The following is a 15,230-nucleotide window of genomic DNA, read 5'->3' as shown; positions in this document are numbered from 1 at the left end:
CTTTATATGTTGTTTTTTCTCTTACATATTGCAAGATGTCTCACGTTGCATCTGAGCCAGAAGATACTACAGGAAAACCACTGCCTGCTGGATCTACCAAAGCTAAGTGTATCTGCTGTAAACTTTTGGTAGCTATTCCTCCAGCTGTTGTTTGTAATAATTGTCATGACAAACTTGTTAAAGCAGATAATATTTCCTTTAGTGATGTACCATTGCCTGTTGCAGTTCCCTCAACATCTAAGGTGCAGAATGTTCCTGATAACATAAGAGATTTTGTTTCTGAATCCATAAAGAAGGCTTTGTCTGTTATTTCTCCTTCTAGTAAACGTAAAAAGTCTTTTAAATCTTCTCTCTCTACAGATGAATTTTTAAATGAACACCATCATTCTGATTCTTTGGACTCTTCTGGTTCAGAGGATTCTATCTCAGAGATTGATGCTGATAAATCTTCATATTTATTTAAGATGGAATTTATTCGCTCTTTACTTAAAGAAGTACTAATTGCTTTAGAAATAGAGGATTCTAGTCCTCTTGATACTAATTCTATACGTTTGGATAAGGTTTTTAAAGCTCCTGCGGTTATTCCAGAAGTCTTTCCTGTTCCTAATGCTATTTCTGCTGTAATTTCCAAGGAATGGGATAAATTGGGTAATTCATTTACTCCTTCTAAACGTTTTAAGCAATTATATCCTGTTCCGCCTGACAGGTTAGAATTTTGGGACAAAATCCCTAAAGTTGATGGGGCTATTTCTACCCTTGCTAAACGTACTACCATTCCTACGTCAGATGGTACCTCGTTTAAGGATCCTTTAGATAGAAAAATTGAATCTTTTCTAAGAAAAGCTTATCTATGTTCAGGTAATCTTCTTAGACCTGCTATATCATTGGCTGATGTTGCTGCAGCTTCAACTTTTTGGTTGGAAACTCTAGCGCAACAAGTAACAAATCGTGATTCTCATGATATTATTATTCTTCTCCAGCATGCTAATAATTTCATCTGTGATGCCATTTTTGATATTATTAGAGTTGATGTTAGGTTTATGTCTCTGGCTATCTTAGCCAGAAGAGCTTTATGGCTTAAGACCTGGAATGCTGATATGGCTTCTAAATCAACTCTACTTTCCATGTCTTTCCAGGGAAACAAATTATTTGGTTCTCAGTTGGATTCTATTATTTCAACTGTTACTGGTGGGAAAGGAACTTTTTTACCACAGGATAAAAAGTCTAAAGGTAAAAACAGGGCTAACAATCGTTTTCGTTCCTTTCGTTTCAACAAAGAACAAAAGCCTGATCCTTCGTCCTCAGGAGCAGTTTCAGTTTGGAAACCATCTCCAGTCTGGAATAAATCCAAGCCTGCTAGAAAGGCAAAGCCTGCTTCTAAGTTCACATGAAGGTACGGCCCTCATTCCAGTTCAGCTGGTAGGGGGCAGGTTACGTTTTTTCAAAGAAATTTGGATCAATTCTGTTCACAATCTTTGGATTCAGAACATTGTTTCAGAAGGGTACAGAATTGGTTTCAAGATGAGACCTCCTGCAAAGAGATTTTTTCTTTCCCATGTCCCAGTAAATCCAGTGAAAGCTCAAGCATTTCTGAATTGTGTTTCAGATCTAGAGTTGGCTGGAGTAATTATGCCAGTTCCAGTTCCGGAACAGGGGATGGGGTTTTATTCAAATCTCTTCATTGTACCAAAGAAGGAGAATTCCTTCAGACCAGTTCTGGATCTAAAATTATTGAATCGTTATGTAAGGATACCAACGTTCAAGATGGTAACTGTAAGGACTATATTGCCTTTTGTTCAGCAAGGGAATTATATGTCCACAATAGATTTACAGGATGCATATCTGCATATTCCGATTCATCCAGATCATTATCAGTTCCTGAGATTCTCTTTTCTAGACAAGCATTACCAATTTGTGGCTCTACCGTTTGGCCTTGCTACAGCTCCAAGAATTTTCTCAAAGATTCTCGGTGCCCTTCTGTCTGTAATCAGAGAACAGGGTATTGTGGTATTTCCTTATTTGGACGATATCTTGGTACTTGCTCAGTCTTTACATTTAGCAGAGTCTCATACGAATCGACTTGTGTTGTTTCTTCAAGATCATGGTTGGAGGATCAATTTACCAAAAAGTTCTTTGATTCCTCAAACAAGGGTAACCTTTCTGGGTTTTCAGATAGATTCAGTGTCCATGACTCTGTCTTTAACAGACAAGAGACGTCTAAAATTGATTACAGCTTGTCGAAACCTTCAGTCTCAATCATTCCCTTCGGTAGCCTTATGCATGGAAATTCTAGGTCTTATGACTGCTGCATCGGACGCGATCCCCTTTGCTCGTTTTCACATGCGACCTCTTCAGCTCTGTATGCTGAACCAATGGTGCAGGGATTACACGAAGATATATCAATTAATATCTTTAAAACCGATTGTTCGACACTCTCTAACGTGGTGGACAGATCACCTTCGTTTAATTCAGGGGGCTTCTTTTGTTCTTCCGACCTGGACTGTAATTTCAACAGATGCAAGTCTCACAGGTTGGGGAGCTGTGTGGGGATCTCTGACGGCACAAGGAGTTTGGGAATCTCAGGAGGTGAGATTACCGATCAATATCTTGGAACTCCGTGCAGTTTTCAGAGCTCTTCAGTTTTGGCCTCTTCTGAAGAGAGAATCGTTCATTTGTTTTCAGACAGACAATGTCACAACTGTGGCATACATCAATCATCAAGGAGGGACTCACAGTCCTCTGGCTATGAAAGAAGTATCTCGAATTTTGGTTTGGGCGGAATCCAGCTCCTGTCTAATCTCTGCGGTTCATATCCCAGGTGTAGACAATTGGGAAGCGGATTATCTCAGTCGCCAAACGTTGCATCCGGGCGAATGGTCTCTTCACCCAGAGGTATTTCTTCAGATTGTTCAAATGTGGGGGCTCCCAGAGATAGATCTGATGGCCTCTCATCTAAACAAGAAACTTCCCAGGTATCTGTCCAGATCCCGGGATCCTCAGGCGGAGGCAGTGGATGCATTATCACTTCCTTGGAAGTATCATCCTGCCTATATCTTTCCGCCTCTAGTTCTTCTTCCAAGAGTAATCTCCAAGATTCTGAGGGAATGCTCGTTTGTTCTGCTAATAGCTCCGGCATGGCCTCACAGGTTTTGGTATGCGGATCTTGTCCGGATGGCATCTTGCCAACCATGGACTCTTCCGTTAAGACCAGACCTTCTGTCACAAGGTCCTTTTTTCCATCCGGATCTGAAATCCTTAAATTTAAAGGTATGGAGATTGAACGCTTGATTCTTGGTCAAAGAGGTTTCTCTGACTCCGTGATTAATACTATGTTACAGGCTCGTAAATCTGTATCTCGAGAGATATATTATAGAGTCTGGAAGACTTATATTTCTTGGTCTTTCTCATCATTTTTCTTGGCATTCTTTTAGAATACCGAGAATTTTACAGTTTCTTCAGGATGGTTTAGATAAGGGTTTGTCCGCAAGTTCTTTGAAAGGACAAATCTCCGCTCTTTCTGTTCTTTTTCACAGAAAGATTGCTATTCTTCCTGATATTCATTGTTTTGTACAAGCTTTGGTTCGTATAAAACCTGTCATTAAGTCAATTTCTCCTCCTTGGAGTTTGAATTTGGTTCTGGGAGCTCTTCAAGCTCCTCCGTTTGAACCTATGCATTCATTGGACATTAAATTACTTTCTTGGAAAGTTTTGTTCCTTTTGGCCATCTCTTCTGCTAGAAGAGTTTCTGAATTATCTGCTCTTTCTTGTGAGTCTCCTTTTCTGATTTTTCATCAGGATAAGGCGGTGTTGCGAACTTCTTTTGAATTTTTACCTAAAGTTGTGAATTCCAACAACATTAGTAGAGAAATTGTGGTTCCTTCATTATGTCCTAATCCTAAGAATTCTAAGGAGAAATCGTTGCATTCTTTGGATGTTGTTAGAGCTTTGAAATATTATGTTGAAGCTACGAAATCTTTCCGTAAGACTTCTAGTCTATTTGTTATCTTTTCCGGTTCTAGGAAAGGCCAGAAAGCTTCTGCCATTTCTTTGGCATCTTGGTTGAAATCTTTAATTCATCTTGCCTATGTTGAGTCGGGTAAAATTCCGCCTCAGAGAATTACAGCTCATTCTACTAGGTCAGTATCTACTTCCTGGGCGTTTAGGAATGAAGCTTCGGTTGACCAGATCTGCAAAGCAGCAACTTGGTCCTCTTTGCATACTTTTACTAAATTCTACCATTTTGATGTATTTTCTTCTTCTGAAGCAGTTTTTGGTAGAAAAGTTCTTCAGGCAGCGGTTTCAGTTTGAATCTTCTGCTTATGTTTTTTGTTAAACTTTATTTTGGGTGTGGATTATTTTCAGCAGGAATTGGCTGTCTTTATTTTATCCCTCCCTCTCTAGTGACTCTTGTGTGGAAAGATCCACATCTTGGGTAGTCATTATCCCATACGTCACTAGCTCATGGACTCTTGTTAATTACATGAAAGAAAACATAATTTATGTAAGAACTTACCTGATAAATTCATTTCTTTCATATTAACAAGAGTCCATGAGGCCCACCCTTTTTTGTGGTGGTTATGATTTTTTTTGTATAAAGCACAATTATTCCAATTCCTTATTTTATATGCTTCGCACTTTTTTTCTTATCACCCCACTTCTTGGCTATTCGTTAAACTGATTTGTGGGTGTGGTGAGGGGTGTATTTATAGGCATTTTAAGGTTTGGGAAACTTTGCCCCTCCTGGTAGGAATGTATATCCCATACGTCACTAGCTCATGGACTCTTGTTAATATGAAAGAAATGAATTTATCAGGTAAGTTCTTACATAAATTATGTTTTTTCTTGAAGGATGCAGACTTCTTCCTGTACCACTGCTTGAAGAAGGTGTCTTCCAGAAACTGGCAGTAGGACTGGGAGTTGAGCTTGACTCCATCCTCAACCTGAAAAGGCCCCACAAGCTCATCTTTGATGATACCAGCCCAAACTAGTACTCCACCTCCACCTTGCTGGCGTCTGAGTCGGACTGGAGCTCTCTGCCCTTTACCAATCCAACCACGGGCCCATCCATCTGGCCCATCAAGACTCACTCTCATTTCATCAGTCCATAAAACCTTAGAAAAATCAGTCTTGAGATATTTCTTGACCCAGTCTTGACGTTTCAGCTTGTGTGTCTTGTTCAGTGGTGGTCGTCTTTCAGCCTTTCTTACCTTGGCCATGTCTCTGAGTATTGCACACCTTGTGCTTTTGGGCACTCCAGTGATGTTGCAGCTCTGAAATATGGCCAAACTGGTGGCAAGTGGCATCTTGGCAGCTGCACGCTTGACTTTTCTCAGTTCATGGGCAGTTATTTTGCGCCTTGGTTTTTCCACACGCTTCTTGCGACCCTGTTGACTATTTTGAATGAAACGCTTGATTGTTCGATGATCACGCTTCAGAAGCTTTGCAATTTTAAGAGTGCTGCATCCCTCTGCAAGATATCTCACTATTTTTGACTTTTCTGAGCCTGTCAAGTCCTTCTTTTGACCCATTTTGCCAAAGGAAAGGAAGTTGCCTAATAATTATGCACACCTGATATAGGGTGTTGATGTCATTAGACCACACCCCTTCTCATTACAGAGATGCACATCACCTAATATGCTTAATTGGTAGTAGGCTTTCGAGCTTATACAGCTTGGAGTAAGACAACATGCATAAAGAGGATGATGTGGTCAAAATACTCATTTGCCTAATAATTCTGCACTCCCTGTATGTAGCAGGGAAAAATTTGGCACTTATTCAGCTGAAACGCTGCAGGGGAATGTTTTTTATTATTCCTGTCAGGGTGCAGGTTTTTATGGCAGTTTTAGCAGGCACTGTTAGTGGAGGAGTTATTCATTTTATTGATGGCTCAGTGAGGATCAGTATTTAGTACGAATTATGTACTTTTTGGGGGTTTTATTGTTTGTTTTTAAGCCTGTTTTTCAAGAAAGTTGTTTAAAAAAAAATGGCTTTTTTTGTCGGCTGTAGGTCCGCCCCTTTTAGGGAGGTTCTGATTCTGTGATGTCAGAGTTTTTTTGGGCGCTTTTTTTCCCTTTCTGTAAGAGTGAGATGCCCATATTTCAGATGGCTCTGCTGTTTTTGCTTCTCTGGAAATCTGGATTGTAAACGGGATCGTTTTTTTCCACAGTTTGCTGCGGGTTGCAGGACAGGTACAGCACCTCAGTAATTCTGCTGAGGTGTAGAGTGTTGCCTGGGGTATTTTTTCTGGATTTGGTAAATTTAAATGGAACTTTTATTTAAGAACATTTTTTTTTTTTTTTTTGCTTCTTTTTGTATTATGGATCAGGAGGCTGTGCAGGATGTTACCTGTAGCTTATGTTTTGATGCCCAGGTACCTTTTTGTTCATGTATTGAAAGAACTTATAGAAATAGACTTTCTTTCATGTAATTAACAAGAGTCCATGAGCTAGTGACGTATGGGATATACATTCCTACCAGGAGGGGCAAAGTTTCCCAAACCTTAAAATGCCTATAAATACACCCCTCACCACACCCACAAATCAGTTTTACAAACTTTGCCTCCTATGGAGGTGGTGAAGTAAGTTTGTGCTAGATTCTACGTTGATATGCGCTCCGCAGCAAGTTGGAGCCCGGTTTTCCTCTCAGCGTGCAGTGAATGTCAGAGGGATGTGAGGAGAGTATTGCCTATTGAATGCAGTGATCTCCTTCTACGGGGTCTATTTCATAAGGTTCTCTGTTATCGGTCGTAGAGATTCATCTCTTACCTCCCTTTTCAGATCGACGATATACTCTTATATTTACCATTTCCTCTACTGATTCTCGTTTCAGTACTGGTTTGGCTTTCTACAAACATGTAGATGAGTGTCCTGGGGTAAGTAAGTCTTATTTTCTGTGACACTCTAAGCTATGGTTGGGCACTTTATTTATAAAGTTCTAAATATATGTATTCAAACATTTATTTGCCTTGACTCAGAATGTTCAACTTTCCTTATTTTCAGACAGTCAGTTTCATATTTGGGATTATGCTTTAATTATCATATTTTTCTTACCTCAAAAATTTGACTTTTTTCCCTGTGGGCTGTTAGGCTCGCGGGGGCTGAAAATGCTTCATTTTATTGCGTCATTCTTGGCGCGGACTTTTTTGGCGCAAAAATTCTTTTCCGTTTCCGGCGTCATACGTGTCGCCGGAAGTTGCGTCATTTTTTGACGTTATTTTGCGCCAAAAATGTCGGCGTTCCGGATGTGGCGTCATTTTTGGCGCCAACAGCATTTAGGCGCTAAATAATGTGGGCGTCTTATTTGGCGCCAAAAAATATGGGCGTCGCTTTTGTCTCCACATTATTTCAGTCTCATTTTTCATTTGCTTCTGGTTGCTAGAAGCTTGATGTTTGGCATTTTTTTTTCCCATTCCTGAAACTGTCTTATAAGGAATTTGATCTATTTTGCTTTATATGTTGTTTTTTCTCTTACATATTGCAAGATGTCTCACGTTGCATCTGAGCCAGAAGATACTACAGGAAAACCTCTGCCTGCTGGATCTACCAAAGCTAAGTGTATCTGCTGTAAACTTTTGGTAGCTATTCCTCCAGCTGTTGTTTGTATTAAATGTCATGACAAACTTGTTAATGCAGATAATATTTCCTTTAGTGATGTACCATTGCCTGTTGCAGTTCCCTCAACATCTAAGGTGCAGAATGTTCCTGATAACATAAGAGATTTTGTTTCTGAATCCATAAAGAAGGCTTTGTCTGTTATTTCTCCTTCTAGTAAACGTAAAAAGTCTTTTAAATCTTCTCTCTCTACAGATGAATTTTTAAATGAACACCATCATTCTGATTCTTTGGACTCTTCTGGTTCAGAGGATTCTGTCTCAGAGATTGATGCTGATAAATCTTCATATTTATTTAAGATGGAATTTATTCGCTCTTTACTTAAAGAAGTACTAATTGCTTTAGAAATAGAGGATTCTAGTCCTCTTGATACTAATTCTATACGTTTGGATAAGGTTTTTAAAGCTCCTGCGGTTATTCCAGAAGTCTTTCCTGTTCCTAATGCTATTTCTGCAGTAATTGCTAAGGAATGGGATAAATTGGGTAATTCATTTACTCCTTCTAAACGTTTTAAGCAATTATATCCTGTTCCGCCTGACAGGTTAGAATTTTGGGACAAAATCCCTAAAGTTGATGGGGCTATTTCTACCCTTGCTAAACGTACTACCATTCCTACATCAGATGGTACCTCGTTTAAGGATCCTTTAGATAGAAAAATTGAATCTTTTCTAAGAAAAGCTTATCTATGTTCAGGTAATCTTCTTAGACCTGCTATATCATTGGCTGATGTTGCTGCAGCTTCAACTTTTTGGTTGGAAACTCTAGCGCAACAAGTAACAAATCGTGATTCTCATGATATTATTATTCTTCTCCAGCATGCTAATAATTTCATCTGTGATGCCATTTTTGATATTATTAGAGTTGATGTTAGATTTATGTCTCTGGCTATCTTAGCCAGAAGAGCTTTATGGCTTAAGACTTGGAATGCTGATATGGCTTCTAAATCAACTCTACTTTCCATTTCTTTCCAGGGAAACAAATTATTTGGTTCTCAGTTGGATTCTATTATTTCAACTGTTACTGGTGGGAAAGGAACTTTTTTACCACAGGATAAAAAGTCTAAAGGTAAAAACAGGGCTAACAATCGTTTTCGTTCCTTTCGTTTCAACAAAGAACAAAAGCCTGATCCTTCGTCCTCAGGAGCAGTTTCAGTTTGGAAACCATCTCCAGTCTGGAATAAATCCAAGCCTGCTAGAAAGGCAAAGCCTGCTTCTAAGTTCACATGAAGGTACGGCCCTCATTCCAGTTCAGCTGGTAGGGGGCAGGTTACGTTTTTTCAAAGAAATTTGGATCAATTCTGTTCTCAATCTTTGGATTCAGAACATTGTTTCAGAAGGGTACAGAATTGGTTTCAAGATGAGACCTCCTGCAAAGAGATTTTTTCTTTCCCATGTCCCAGTAAATCCAGTGAAAGCTCAAGCATTTCTGAATTGTGTTTCAGATCTAGAGTTGGCTGGAGTAATTATGCCAGTTCCAGTTCCGGAACAGGGGATGGGGTTTTATTCAAATCTCTTCATTGTACCAAAGAAGGAGAATTCCTTCAGACCAGTTCTGGATCTAAAATTATTGAATCGTTATGTAAGGATACCAACGTTCAAGATGGTAACTGTAAGGACTATATTGCCTTTTGTTCAGCAAGGGAATTATATGTCCACAATAGATTTACAGGATGCATATCTGCATATTCCGATTCATCCAGATCATTATCAGTTCCTGAGATTCTCTTTTCTAGACAAGCATTACCAATTTGTGGCTCTACCGTTTGGCCTTGCTACAGCTCCAAGAATTTTCACAAAGATTCTCGGTGCCCTTCTGTCTGTAATCAGAGAACAGGGTATTGTGGTATTTCCTTATTTGGACGATATCTTGGTACTTGCTCCGTCTTTACATTTAGCAGAGTCTCATACGAATCGACTTGTGTTGTTTCTTCAAGATCATGGTTGGAGGATCAATTTACCAAAAAGTTCTTTGATTCCTCAAACAAGGGTAACCTTTCTGGGTTTCCAGATAGATTCAGTGTCCATGACTTTGTCTTTAACAGACAAGAGACGTCTAAAATTGATTACAGCCTGTCGAAACCTTCAGTCTCAATCATTCCCTTCGGTAGCCTTATGCATGGAAATTCTAGGTCTTATGACTGCTGCATCGGACGCGATCCCCTTTGCTCGTTTTCACATGCGACCTCTTCAGCTCTGTATGCTGAACCAATGGTGCAGGGATTACACGAAGATATATCAATTAATATCTTTAAAACCGATTGTTCGGCACTCTCTAACGTGGTGGACAGATCACCATCGTTTAATTCAGGGGGCTTCTTTTGTTCTTCCGACCTGGACTGTAATTTCAACAGATGCAAGTCTCACAGGTTGGGGAGCTGTGTGGGGATCTCTGACGGCACAAGGAGTTTGGGAATCTCAGGAGGTGAGATTACCGATCAATATCTTGGAACTCCGTGCAGTTTTCAGAGCTCTTCAGTTTTGGCCTCTTCTGAAGAGAGAATCGTTCATTTGTTTTCAGACAGACAATGTCACAACTGTGGCATACATCAATCATCAAGGAGGGACTCACAGTCCTCTGGCTATGAAAGAAGTATCTTGAATTTTGGTTTGGGCGGAATCCAGCTCCTGTCTAATCTCTGCGGTTCATATCCCAGGTGTAGACAATTGGGAAGCGGATTATCTCAGTCGCCAAACGTTGCATCCGGGCGAATGGTCCCTTCACCCAGAGGTATTTCTTCAGATTGTTCAAATGTGGGGGCTCCCAGAGATAGATCTGATGGCCTCTCATCTAAACAAGAAACTTCCCAGGTATCTGTCCAGATCCCGGGATCCTCAGGCGGAGGCAGTGGATGCATTATCACTTCCTTGGAAGTATCATCCTGCCTATATCTTTCCGCCTCTAGTTCTTCTTCCAAGAGTAATCTCCAAGATTCTGAGGGAATGCTCGTTTGTTCTGCTAATAGCTCCGGCATGGCCTCACAGGTTTTGGTATGCGGATCTTGTCCGGATGGCATCTTGCCAACCATGGACTCTTCCGTTAAGACCAGACCTTCTGTCTCAAGGTCCTTTTTTCCATCCGGATCTGAAATCCTTAAATTTAAAGGTATGGAGATTGAACGCTTGATTCTTGGTCATAGAGGTTTCTCTGACTCCGTGATTAATACTATGTTACAGGCTCGTAAATCTGTATCTCGAGAGATATATTATAGAGTCTGGAAGACTTATATTTCTTGGTGTCTTTCTCATCATTTTTCTTGGCATTCTTTTAGAATACCGAGAATTTTACAGTTTCTTCAGGATGGTTTAGATAAGGGTTTGTCCGCGAGTTCTTTGAAAGGACAAATCTCCGCTCTTTCTGTTCTTTTTCACAGAAAGATTGCTATTCTTCCTGATATTCATTGTTTTGTACAAGCTTTGGTTCGTATAAAACCTGTCATTAAGTCAATTTCTCCTCCATGGAGTTTGAATTTGGTTTTGGGAGCTCTTCAAGCTCCTCCGTTTGAACCTATGCATTCATTGGACATTAAATTACTTTCTTGGAAAGTTTTGTTCCTTTTGGCCATCTCTTCTGCTAGAAGAGTTTCTGAATTATCTGCTCTTTCGTGTGAGTCCCCTTTTCTGATTTTTCATCAGGATAAGGCGGTGTTGCGAACTTCTTTTGAATTTTTTCCTAAAGTTGTGAATTCCAACAACATTAGTAGAGAAATTGTGGTTCCTTCATTATGTCCTAATCCTAAGAATTCTAAGGAGAAATCATTGCATTCTTTGGATGTTGTTAGAGCTTTGAAATATTATGTTGAAGCTACGAAATCTTTCCGTAAGACTTCTAGTCTATTTGTTATCTTTTCCGGTTCTAGGAAAGGCCAGAAAGCTTCTGCCATTTCTTTGGCATCTTGGTTGAAATCTTTAATTCATCTTGCCTATGTTGAGTCGGGTAAAATTCCGCCTCAAAGAATTACAGCTCATTCTACTAGGTCAGTTTCTACTTCCTGGGCGTTTAGGAATGAAGCTTCGGTTGACCAGATCTGCAAAGCAGCAACTTGGTCCTCTTTGCATACTTTTACTAAATTCTACCATTTTGATGTATTTTCTTCTTCTGAAGCAGTTTTTGGTAGAAAAGTTCTTCAGGCAGCGGTTTCAGTGTGAATCTTCTGCTTATGTTTTTTGTTAAACTTTATTTTGGGTGTGGATTATTTTCAGCAGGAATTGGCTGTCTTTATTTTATCCCTCCCTCTCTAGTGACTCTTGTGTGGAAAGATCCACATCTTGGGTAGTCATTATCCCATACGTCACTAGCTCATGGACTCTTGTTAATTACATGAAAGAAAACATAATTTATGTAAGAACTTACCTGATAAATTCATTTCTTTCATATTAACAAGAGTCCATGAGGCCCACCCTTTTTTGTGGTGGTTATGATTTTTTTGTATAAAGCACAATTATTCCAATTCCTTATTTATATGCTTCGCACTTTTTTTCTTATCACCCCACTTCTTGGCTATTCGTTAAACTGATTTGTGGGTGTGGTGAGGGGTGTATTTATAGGCATTTTAAGGTTTGGGAAACTTTGCCCCTCCTGGTAGGAATGTATATCCCATACGTCACTAGCTCATGGACTCTTGTTAATATGAAAGAAATGAATTTATCAGGTAAGTTCTTACATAAATTATGTTTTTTGACCCTGAGCCATCATTAACTAAGACGGATGCTGTTCAGGAGCCTCCTGTTTCAGATGTGCCGCAGCTTTCTCCTCAAGCGTCCTAATCCTATTCATCTGCACATGCAGTATCCTGCATTTCCTCTCATGCTCTGCCTGGAGTTATTTTGCAAGATATTGCTGCCCAGGTATCTTCTGTGGTATCTGAGGTGCTGTCTGATTTTTCCCATGTTGCAGGGAAAATGCAAAAGGAAATTTAAAGAAACAGTAAGTAAGGTTTCTGATCCTGAAGTGGCTAATCAAAGTATTTCCTCTCAGAAGTCTGAGGATGAAGATTCTTCGGGTGCATCTGAGGATAAAATTTTGGATTCAGGCATTATAATTCCTTCTTCTAATGCTGAAGTTGTGTGGAAGGCTTGCTCAACTAAGAATTGGTTTAAACATTTATTTTCACTGTACCTCTGATTTCGCAAATGCTATTAAATGTACAGATTGGTTTGAACTTCATGTCTCCGAGGATGTTTCTGATAAGGCACTGCCACAGCTTTCTCCTTTTATGTCCCAAGCCTATATTGCGTCACATGCAGTGCCCTGTGGTTCCTCTCAATCTCCTGGAAGAGTGTATTTGCTTACAGAAGTTGCAAGCTCAGGTATCTTCTGTGGTATATGTGGCTTGGTCTGTTTTCCTTTACTTCAGGGAAAAGGCAAGAGGACATTTTAAGTCTCAGATAAGAGGGTTAGTGCTCCACATGCTGCTACGCAGGTTTGTCGTCTTACAAATTAGTGAGGAGGATTCGCCAGTAGTTTCTGAGGCTGAAATATCAGATCTGGACAGTATAATTCCTTCATCTGTTACTGAAGTGGTATCCTTCAGTTGTTTGCTTCAAAGCCTCTTATATTGTCAGGAGGTCTTGACTGACTGGATGACACCGATCCCTATCGTTGTCTTTCCTTTGGAGTTTTTTGAACTTTATCAGTTCTATATTTTTCTTTCCTCTCTGGAAAGATTGTTATAGAGAATCAGGGGATATTTCTCCCTGTCTCACGTCCTTTTTAGGATTTCCTGTCGCTATCTCTCTTAGAACTTAGATCTCTGTGGAGATTATCTAGTTTTCTTTCTGACATAGGTAAGAAGCTGGAAGTTTAATTGTTCATTTAGAGCAATGTCTTGTCTTATTAGACTTGCTGTACTAGCCACTGGGCATTGTGGCTGAAATTTATGGTTAGCTGAGAAGCCTACCTGTGGTTTAGTGATACAGCCTAGGCTTTATAGTTCTGCAGTTGCAGATTCAATTCTTTCTGTTTCCTCAAAATACACACTTCTAGTGTCTACTTTTAAGGATGAGATTTTGTTTGGGTCATGCCTTTTCAAGTCCAATCTAAGTTTTCCTCCCAGGGGCAGAATTCTCTTTCTAGAGTATCTGCAATCCAAGAAGGATGAGAGGCATTCCTTGAACTGGATTCAGGGTCTTCATCTCTGGGAGTGACAGTTCCAGTCCCAGTTTTGGAACGGGATATAGGTATTTACCTTATATATTTCAGATTCTGTCCTTCAAAGTAGTATCCTTTCTCCTTTGGTTCTAGTGGGCCTGTTCATAACGAACTTAGACCTGAGAGATTTATTGTTTCCTTAATCGGAATCTTCTCTAGTTTTCTTAGTTTGCGCCATCCCAGTCAGACCTTTAGTTCTTGGGATATTGTATGTGTGTTTTTCTGGACAATATATAGTTCAGGTATCATCCTGACTTCGAGCTATCTCTCTTTTAAGAGATCTTGTCCAATCTTCTTTTCTGGGGATGGGAAATGAATCTGGAGAAGAGTTCCCTTGTTCTATCCACAAGGGTAATTTATTTGGGACTACCGCCACAATACCCTGAATGCACCCGATTTAGTTTGATCTCGGAAGTTATGCAGGGTCAGGTCTGGCCAATACCTGGATGGGTGACCACCTGGGAACACCAGGTGCGGTATGCTTGGACCTTTATTTGATTCTTTATCTAGGAGATGTCTTCTGTCCGGCCAACAGTAAGTTTTAGTGGCCGGTGGATAGCTTAACCATCTTGCAACCAGGAGGTTGGGAATTTGGATTTAGCTGCAGTTGATTTTTCTTCACTTTTCTGTGACCCTGTGTATGGAGGGAATTGGTCTGATGGTATTCCATGGACATCATTCCTTTTGCTATTTTCCATGACATGGAGAACTTTCGGATCTGTCTTAAAGGATAGATTTAGATCAAATGACAAGAGAATTTCTTCTGTAGTATTTTTTCAGGAGTATCTATATCCAGGCGCGTGTTTCTGGAGATATTCCTGGGTGATGTGAACATGGATGTCAACCTGCTGGGCTAGTAAGCTGTCTGGGTCTTTAAGGATTATGGACTTGGAAGTGTCTGCTTGGAGTTGAGAGCAATTCGCAATGCTCTGATGACTTGACCTCAGTCATCTCTAGCTTGGTTCCAGTCGGACAATATCACTTCTAGGGTTTTTATCAACCATTAGGGAGGAACTAGGGGTTCCTTAGCCATGTAGGAGGCGACTTGAATTGTTCAGTGGGAGGAAGCTCACATTTGCTGTCGGTCATCCTCTTTACAGGGGTGGACAATTGGGAGTCGGACTTCTAAACAGCCTGATAATTCATCCTGGGGAGTGAGCATTTTCATCCGGAAGTGTTCTCTAGGTAGACCCTCACATGGGGGATTCAGGAGTTGGCTTCTGTGGGCATTTTGACAGAACGCCAAGTTTCGATGGTATGGTTTATGGTCATGTGATCCGCAGACCGTCCTGATGTTCTGGCGTTTTTCTTGGATTTCAGTCTTGCATACCTTTTTTCCTCTGTTTGTTCTCTTTCCACGAGTCATTACTCGTATTTTCAGATGAGAGGGTCTGTGATTTTATTAGCCCCTGCGTGGCCTCGCAGGATCTGGTATGCAGACCTAGTGGAAATGTCGTCTCTCCACCTTGGAGA

At 40.2% G+C, this 15,230-nt stretch overlaps 1 pseudogene; it reads left to right on the top strand.

Moving 5' to 3' along the window:
- Positions 1-14,121: 14,121 nt before the first annotated feature.
- LOC128665232 (uncharacterized) lies at positions 14,122-14,240 on the top strand (annotated as a pseudogene).
- The last annotated feature ends 990 nt before the right edge of the window (positions 14,241-15,230 follow it).

Source organism: Bombina bombina, chromosome 6, assembly GCF_027579735.1.
Source record: "Bombina bombina isolate aBomBom1 chromosome 6, aBomBom1.pri, whole genome shotgun sequence".
NCBI classification, from domain to species: domain Eukaryota; kingdom Metazoa; phylum Chordata; class Amphibia; order Anura; family Bombinatoridae; genus Bombina; species Bombina bombina.
Note: the sequence above shows the minus strand (reverse complement) of the source record. Positions and strands in the feature narration are given on the sequence as shown.